The sequence below is a fragment of the Chanodichthys erythropterus genome, chromosome 22 (assembly GCF_024489055.1).
Source record: "Chanodichthys erythropterus isolate Z2021 chromosome 22, ASM2448905v1, whole genome shotgun sequence".
In the NCBI taxonomy this organism is placed as follows: domain Eukaryota; kingdom Metazoa; phylum Chordata; class Actinopteri; order Cypriniformes; family Xenocyprididae; genus Chanodichthys; species Chanodichthys erythropterus.
Window position 1 is genome coordinate 35,949,814 of NC_090242.1, and position 9,968 is coordinate 35,959,781.

Below are 9,968 nucleotides of genomic sequence, written 5' to 3' on the forward strand. Positions count from 1 at the left end.
ACAACACAAAGAATGGCCTTCTCAGCTGCCATAGTTGCAACTCTTGCATCATAGAACATCATATAAGACTCAGAACAGGGTGTTCAATGCACCACTGTTTCTGTTTAAAAAACATTTTGCAACATTTCACAATCAAAGCAATGAAACATGAAGCATGAACAAAATAAACCATGAATACAAAACCAAAAATATAGCTGCGAGCAGCGATGGCGGGCCCAAGCCCGGTGGCACCGCCACCCCGGTGGCTTCAGGGCAACTGTGCACAGCGGGCAATAGGCACTTAAAACGGTTAAACATCAAAGGACTATGTCAAATTCACTCCACATTTACTGCACTACAAGGTGCCGTTATAGAGCCCCTCCTCCCTGCCCATTTTCAAAGGATTACATGTGCCAAGTTTTAACATTATTCTGATGAATTTTGAAGCAAATCAGGTAAAAATAAGAGGGTGATCTCAATGTATGCTGAAAGTGACACATTTTCTGCTTCCAGTTGGTGGCGCTATGACTTTGAATCACAATAGTCAAATCCATGTGATCAGCCTTGTACAACGAAGACTAAGCCAAAGTTTCATCAAAATCAATTAATGTATGCAGAAGTTATAACACTTTGTTTCCCTTTTCTTGCCATAAATTCGTTGCCTCGCCACGGCCAAACCGTTTGAGATATCCAAAATCCGTTTGCAATTAAACAACTTCAATGTGTTAGCAACAAGTTAAAAAAAGCTTGGTGTAAATTGGATAAACCCTGTAGGAGTAGTAGTATAAAATTCATAGCCTGTTTTTTCAAAAAATTAACATTCAAACCAAAATAGCTGACTTCCTGTTGGTCGGAGCTAATGAATGTAAATTAGAAAATTGTCCGGCTTGATGAGAATAATATGTGTACCGAGTTTGGTGACTGTAGGAAAAACTAACCCCCACTTTTGTCAAAAGGTGGCGCTACTGAGCCCCTCCACCACGCCCATTTCTATGGCTTTGTCCATGTCTACTGGTTGACAATATTGATGTGTGTGTCGAGTTTCATGCAATTTGAAGCATGTTAAGAGCCTCAAAAACACTCAAGAATATTATTACAGTTTGACCTGTTGCCATGGCAACAATATTTCAAATATCAAAAATCCTGTCATAGGTCTACATCTGCTGTGTATTGACATTACACTGATGAAGTTTGAAGCAAATCAGGTAAAAATAAGAGGGTGATCTCAAAGCATTTTAAAAGTGATACACTTCTTGCTGCCATTTGGTGGCGCTATAACTTTGACTCACAATAGTTACATCCATGTGATCAGACTACTACAACCAACACACTCCTGAAGTTTCATAAACATCAATCAATGTATGCAGAAGTTATAACACATTTCCTGTTTCCCTTTTCTCGCCATAAATTCGTTGCCTCGCCACGGCCAAACCGTTTGAGATATCCAAAATCCGTTTGCAATTAAACAACTTCAATGTGTTCGCAACAAGTTAAAAAAAGCTTGGTGTAAATTGGATAAACCCTGTAGGAGTAGTAGTATAAAATTCATAGCCTGTTTTTTCAAAAAATTAACATTCAAACCAAAATAGCTGACTTCCTGTTGGTCGGAGCTAATGAATGTAAATTAGAAAATTGTCCGGCTTGATGAGAATAATATGTGTACCGAGTTTGGTGACTGTAGGAAAAACTAACCCCCACTTTTGTCAAAAGGTGGCGCTACTGAGCCCCTCCACCACGCCCATTTCTATGGCTTTGTCCATGTCTACTGGTTGACAATATTGATGTGTGTGTCGAGTTTCATGCAATTTGAAGCATGTTAAGAGCCTCAAAAACACTCAAGAATATTATTACAGTTTGACCTGTTGCCATGGCAACAATATTTCAAATATCAAAAATCCTGTCATAGGTCTACATCTGCTGTGTATTGACATTACACTGATGAAGTTTGAAGCAAATCAGGTAAAAATAAGAGGGTGATCTCAAAACATTTCAAAAAGTGATACACTTCCTGCTGCCAGTTGGTGGCGCTATAACTTTGACTCACAATAGTCACATCCATGTGATCAGACTCCTATAACAAACACACTCGTGAAGTTTCATAAAGATCAATATATGTATTAAGACGTTATAACACATTTCCTGTTTCCTTTTTCTCGCCATAAATTCGTTGCCTCGCCACGGCCAAACCGTTCGAGATATCAAAAATCCCCTGGCAATTTTTAATCATCAGTGTCTTGACTTCATGCTGACTGAGTTTGGTGGCGATCGGATTAATCGTCTAGGAGGAGTATATCAAATTCCAGAGCATGCGTTTTTCAAACAACCCTTAATAGCTGACTTCCTGTTGGCGTGGCGATTAACTTAGAGCGCGAAAGTTGTTCGGCCCGATGAGGTCTATATGTGTACCGAGTTTCATACTAATACGTGCAAGCATGTTTAATATATGGACCAAATTTTCTGACTTTTTTCAAGGGGGCGCTGTCGAGCCCCCCTGCCACGCCCGGGTACCAGCCTCTCCGGCGTCCTAATGGCCGCGGATTCCAATGTGTGTGCCAATTTTCAAGAGTTTTTGAGCATGTTAAGGCCCCCAAAAAGCCCCGGAAGACGGAAAAAAAATAAAATAAAAAAAAAATAATAATAATCCTTAGAAGAACAAGAGGGCCCTGCGCGCTTAATTCGCTTGGGCCCTAACTATACTTGTCAAGCAGGTGTTCTTATCTACTTACACAAATAAGGAATATCACAAGTAATTTGTCACAGAGACACAATATTCATACATGAAGCTAGATTAAAAGAAAAGCAGGAGCAGAGGAGAGGAGAGAAAAAAATATATATAGTGGCAAGTTCCTTTTTGAAGGTTGTGAAGTGTTGTCAGTATTTTCGGTAGCCTAATTCTTGCCACAGCTGAAACATTAAATAACTCCATTTCAATAGGATCAGATCTGTAATTTGCATAAAATCTTCATTAAGAACAGCCAGACACTATTTCAACATTAAGTATTGTGGTGTGAGTGTTTGTCTGAAAAGTGTTGAAATCATGAGTTAGCACAGGATTTTTCACAAGATTTCGCAAGTAAACATGACCAGAGGCGCCTGCATTCTCATGCACACAAAAACACCAACCACAAAAACACCTATTTGTTTATATTTATGTGTCTTAATTAAATCTTGTCACACTATAAACTGGGAGAAGTTATAAAGAAGTTTACATGACACGAGCAAACTTCACTCACTCATTTACATGCCATTTTCATTATTCTGATTATTCTCCAATACTTGAGGTTATTTTTACTGCTATTATTCACGTTTCTAAAGAGCAGCACATGATGATCTCACGTGTTTCTGGACAAGCTCCTCCAGCACACACAGATCTGTTCACTGGTTCTTTGGCCTATCTGTTACCGGCCTCAATCATTTTCTGTTGATGCCCCAAAAATGTCTCCAGTTTGATGTTTTCGACCTTCATGTCACTCAACATGAACTTAGTTTTTTCATCAGCCCAAAATGCACATACGCTCTTTGGTCAGAGTGGAATATGCCTGTAATTAATGTGTACATGCCTTTTTATAACTATTAAAATCAACATACATAACATATTTTATGATTACGGTTGCAATGATTATGATGGTTTGTTGAAACCTGCAGACTGTAAGATACCTTCTGTTTAACAGCAGAATAACAGTACATTCATTTATAAACTACATTACATTTAGAGATCAGTAAACATGCTGAAAGCAGCAGATGGGAAGAACACAATGAGAAGTGACAAAATAAGTTTAGGGAACTGAAAGGAGAAGTTTAGGAGAATTACAGAATTACAAAGAAACTGTTTGGATGACAGTAGGAGTTCTCACTGAAGTTTATGATCTCTCAGAGCCGTACAGGCAATTCCCTCTTCTCAGCTCATCACAAGGTGATTAAAACACTTTATCTTTAATTGTTGAATTGAATTTTGTTAATTAATTTAGGCTGTTTAAATCCAGATATGTGTCTTTCTGTTAAAATGAAACATAAACCTGTGTTGTCCACCAATCATTAAATAATTGTAAACTTCACTCTAAACTGAACCTCCATATATATTTTTCAACAGATTATACAACAGCAAAATGTACAAGAAATTAATGCACTGGAGACTGCAGATTATTAAACACACTGTATGGACAAGAGAGAAAGAGAAAATGACAAACAAAAAGGACACAAAGTTACAATCTAATGAACCAAAACAGAAAAACACTCTGGTAGTCAGACACAACAGCATTAACAGCGGCAAACCAAACTGTGAGTATTTATGATGTTTAAGATCAAACTCTGTTATATTTCATCATCAACAGTGTTTCATCTTCTCTGTGTCTGAATGTGTGCAATCAAATCTATATTATAACTTTTCAGTCACTCTGTAGGAAAATCATCATTTACACTTACAGTTATGGTCATATTATATAATCTAGTTATTTTGTTTGGTGAAATATATAAACATCTGTTACTGTGCAAAATTCAGTTCAACTCTATTTTGTTTATTCTTCCTTTTTGTTAAAAATATTCACATTTTGCATATTCTGCAAGGTGTATGTAAATTTATATCTATGACAGGACAGATCATTCAAAGATTCATGAATCAATTAATGCACAGAATTATAATCAGATGTTTGTGTTTTTTATTTACAGTTTATAGTGTAACACAGATTGTTTCAGAGTCACAGAAGAGGTGAGACACTATCATCATATACAGAGAATAAAAATTGCTGAACTGATGCAGAAATCTGGTGCTATATTAATCTGTGTGTGTGTGTGTGTGTGTGTGTGTGTGTGTGTGTTCTTGTTTATAATACATCGTGGGGACCAAATGGCCCCACAATGTAATAAAAACCTGAGATCACCTTGTGGGGTCCAGCCAGCTGTCCCCACGAGGGAAATGGATTAATAAACATACTAAAAGATGTTTTTTTGAAAATGTAAAAATGCAGAATGTTTCCTGTGATGGTTAGGTTTAGGGATAGGGGTAGGGTAGGGGGATAGGAAGTACGGTTTGTACAGTATAAAAACCATTACGCCTATGGAGAGACCACACTAAGATAGGTGCGCCTGTTTGTGTGTGTGTGTGTGGTTCTGAGTGTGTTTTCTCTTTTAGACTGTTATATAAGATGAATGTGTATGAATGCATTTTATATTTATATAGTACATGTTTTTCTGAATAAATCTGATCTGAAACTGTCTTTTACAGTAATCGTTGATGAAATCAGTGTTTTTACTTTATGTTACTGTATGATATGATGAAGCCACTTCAGTTATTTTCATTCTAAAAAATGTTTTATCTGTAACAAATCTGTACAACTGTAACGAAGGCGGGACTCAGAGTAAGATCCAAATGCAGCGTTTATTAGAAGTAAGAGTAGTCGTACAGGCAGGGTCAATCAGGAGCAAACAGGTACAGCAAGGGACAGGTAGAATCGTAGTCAGGAAACAGGCAATGGTCAGGCTAGGCAGATATCACTCACAGAACAGTATACAAGGCAAGGGTCAGGACAGGCAGCAACGGAATCGTAAACGGGTAACAGGCAGGATCCACAACAGATAGGCAGACAGGATATAAACGCTCAGAAATGACACACGGGGTAATCAAGACTTCGCGGTGAGGTGGTGTGTGTGACAGACTTTTATAGTCCTGTAAATGAGCTGCAGATGGCTGTGGTGATCAGTGAGGTGTGCAAGGGTGGATGTGGCCGATGCTGATTGGTGGTGAGTGTGAGCATGTGACTGGCGAGGGGGATGATGGGAAATGGAGTCCGGAACTAGACAGGGGCAGACGGTGATCGTGACAACAACTCTAGGGCAGAAAAATAAACCTTTTCAAAACTTCAAAAAATACCTAAAAAATTACCCAAACTTTTTCTAGTATTTTATTAATCAGTGCTGCGGGTATCTGTCATGACTTATATTACATTCCTTGGTAAATGTTATGATCTTTAATATTTTCATAAGATTTCTAGGGGATTTCCTTACCATTTTTCTTTCTTTTTTTAAAAAAAGAAAAAGAAAGAAAAGAGCAGCAAAAGAGAAGGGTGGAACTTTTCACAGTCCCAGAACTCAATGTGCAATTTTTTTTTTTTTTTTTTTTTTTACTTTGCATATAATAAGCTTTTTTAACAATAAGGAAGTGAAAATGTATGAACAGACCTGTATTAGGAAGTCTTATTAACATGGCAGAAATAAAGAACAGAATGCTTATCTAACTAGCAAACACAGAAAAATATATCTGCAAGCAGCAATTAAGATCCTAACACTGAATAAGTATGATGAGTTATGCGAGCCTGGCTGGGAATATCAGACCAACTGCAAATTAAAGAAATTTTTAGATCTTAGATTTTAGTCAAAATCACAATTACTTATAATATGATTACATTGTTTATGACTATGACCAATATGTGGCGCTGTTAAATTGGTGTTGTGTGGTCAGTGTGAGCAGACAATGTTATGGTGTCAATTTGGCAAAGCAGAATTACAGCCTCAGAATCAACTTGAAATCATGCCATCAGATTTGTTGATGCATTATTTGAGAACGGATACAATAACTGTTTTACATCATGTTATAAGGATGATCTGAACAAATTTTTAGTGAAAATCGGACCAACGGTCTAGGAAGAGTTAAAAAAAAAGTATGTTTTTAAAGAAATTCAAAATTGGTATGATTGTTCTCATTATGACTCAATTAGGGATGTCCCGATCACGTTTTTTTGCCCTCGAGTCCGAGTCCGAGTCATTTGATTTTGAGTATCTACCGATACCGAGTCCCGATCCGATACTTCTATAATACATGAAAAAGAATAAAGAAGAGTGAAAAAGAATAAAGAAGAGCGAAAAAACAGATCCAGGAACAGTGCTTTTCAGGTTTTTCAGGTAGGCTATCTAACAGTCGTTTTCACGTACAGAAAATGGATAAAGTAATCAAATATCACTGCATATTATCTTTACTGTATAAAATAAATAAAGATTAATCATTATTTTTCAAGTTACAAAAACTATTCAGTCAAGAGCAGTAATTGATATCTTTGTTATTTGTTGTTTTATTTAACATTAAAAACAGGCAGCAGGAATAGTTTTTCTCCCTTTAAGACATGCACGATCCAGTACACACCTATACTGTTGTACCACATGCGCTGTCTTTCTCGACTAATACGTTCACTTAAGACATAACCGACTATGTTTGCTAGGATACGCTAGGACGGGCATTTTTAAATAATTTTTGTATGAATTTGTCCGCTGAAGCGCAAGACGTGAAAGAGAACTCAGTATTTGCGCGCTGACTGGAATAAGCGTGTGCGCGCTTCGGATGAGCGCACACAAATCTTCTCACAGTGCGTGCGAGTTCTCTTTCGCGTCTTGTTCTTGAAGGTTTAAATCAGCAAGGCTTAAATGAGTTAGTTTAAACACAGATAGCAACGTGTGCTGTTCAGGTCTCACCTGTATCAACACCCGGGTGATGACGGCGTAAATAACTGGACATGAGAGCAGACGGCACTCGCAGTTAACAGTTTACAAAGAGTGACTGTTTTGTCCACGCTTTCTGATTTTCGTTGTTGTAATGTTTTGCGCATCCATCGACTGAAACGTACATTATTTGAACTCTGTCCGTCTGTTTTCCACGTTGCTATTTTAAACAAACCATACGGTACGGTTCGATTTTTTTTTTTTTTACTGAGAACCGTTGCAAACCACGTGATCGGGCCCGATTTCCGATCACATGATCGGATCCGGACATCCCTAGACTCAAGCAACAGAAAGAGTTTCAATAAAATAGGTAAAGTTGATCAAAAGCTATAGCATTTTTTGAAATTGCATTAAAAGTTGACCAGAAGGTGGCGCTGTTGTACTGTCAGGGTATGGTCCTGATGACACATACAGAGTTTTGTAATGATATGCTAATGTTTTCATAAAACAGCATCATTCAACTTGCACTAAAATAAAAAAGACAATTTTATGGACAAACTGTTCAGAAATTATAAGCAAAATTGCCATTTTTCATATCTTCTGACCAGTAGATGACTGTTCACTGAGTCAGTCACTCCTCTCTTTCTTTAGATGTCTCCACTGCTAAAATGACAAATTACCACCACAAATTGAACAATTCATCTGACTCTCACATGGTTTTGAAAACCACTTCCTGTTTTTGTCTCATTCACAGACTGCAATGCTAGAACTGCCCGGCCTGCAGATTTGCCTTATACATCATTTGGAGGATGAGGAGGATCATGCTACACAACTCCTTGTTCAAGCTCTTGTTGTAAAGCTCTCTTGCCTTCCAGCATGAACTGTCAAAGCTCTGCAGCTGATCCAGAATTCTGCAGCAAGACTGGGCTTTAATGAGCAGAAGAGAGCATATGTCACACTTCTCTTCATAAACTTGCACTGATTGCTGTTCGCTTCAAATTCAAGGCACTGTTGTTTGCCTACAGAACAGCCACTGGCTCTGCACCACTATAGGGGGAATTTAGACTGATTGGGACACTTTTGTCATTGAGAAGACTGGGATAAAAGTGTCAATCAACCTGAATTCACCCCTACCTTAACTCACTACTTCAGACTTATACGCCCTCCAGAAGCTTGTGTGCTGCAAGTGAACATTGTCTTGTGGTGCCATCCCAAAGAGACACAAAATCAAGACCTTTTCCTTGTATATTCCCAGAATACTTGGAATGTATGGCATGTGTCGCATCGGACCGTTCTGTGATACTTTTGCATCTTTTTTAAAGCTCGATACTGATCTCTGTTCACTGTCATTATATTGACGAGTACAGGGCACTTTTTTAAAAACTCTTCTTTTGTGGTCTGAAAAAGAAAGAAGGGCATGCTGCATTAGAACAACCCCACGATGACTTCATTTTCTTTTTAGTGTGAACTATCCCTTTAAGAATATTTGGCCTGTACTTGCTTAACCTTTAATTGAAAATAATTGTAATTAAGTGTAATTACGTGTAATAGAGTGTAATTAATTGTAAGTGTAATTAAGCGTAAGTATACTTAAGTGTAATTAAGTGTTCTAAGTATACTTGGCTTGTAGTTATGTTTACACATTTCAATCATGATAACTCCTGGAAGATTGTTAGCATGGTAATGGATAAGACCATGTTATTTGGTCCTGATGGAACGCGACTAAAATATGTATTTTAATGAGTTTACACAGTCTTATAAACTTGCATTGTTTGAAAATATTGATTTAAACAGAAATGTTGCTTAAGTATGTGAATGTTTGTGTACTCCACAGGTAGTGTACATAGGAATCAACTAACTCTTTCCCCACCATTGAGGGAATTTTCTGACATTTATGACACAATGCTTCCCCGCTTATGACAGATTTTTCCGTTAATCCATGTTTTCACTGTTATATGGTATAGGCACTGTTACACATCTTCTGAAAGAGCACAGAAACTCCAGATCAAAACACAGGTGAAGAAGAAGCAGAAACTGAGATGAAGTGCTGCTGACGCTCATATGAAATAACATGATTATTACATTAAACAGAATCTAAATCAAAACTGCCTAATCTTACTGAATGAAATATCAAACCCATGAAGAAGAAACGACTGTGAAGCTTTGGCGCTTTTTATAGATCGACTTTGACAAAAATGCAATATAACTTACTCATACTCAAGTGTTGATAAAAAAGAAATGAATGAAGCTTGAATGAAATTTGTTGTTTAAAATCACAGGATTCGTTCTTTCTTTTGATATATTGTATGTTCAGATATTCCTACAATAAAATATTGTGGCACTGGCTGGTATCTAAAAACAAACAAATAAAAAACTAGCAGGGAAAGAGTTAATCTAATGATTTTATCTGCAAAAGGCTTAAGTACTAAACAAAATAGTTTTGGTCAAATAAAAAGTTCATTCTTACATTGATCATAAGACTTTATAGTGTGACTTGAGTGACTTGCAAGCTTTGTGTAACTGCTCACATGATTCCTCAAGTATATGACCAGAGCGCCCGCAGG

General features: G+C 37.3%; 1 long non-coding RNA gene across 1 annotated transcript; it reads left to right on the top strand.

Moving 5' to 3' along the window:
• Positions 1 to 3,752: 3,752 nt before the first annotated feature.
• Positions 3,753 to 9,504, top strand: LOC137013077 (uncharacterized). The gene is made up of 4 exons (XR_010893650.1): positions 3,753 to 3,892; positions 4,070 to 4,257; positions 4,645 to 4,684; positions 8,159 to 9,504. It is a non-coding gene; the product is annotated as an uncharacterized lncRNA (long non-coding RNA).
• Positions 9,505 to 9,968: the final 464 nt, after the last annotated feature.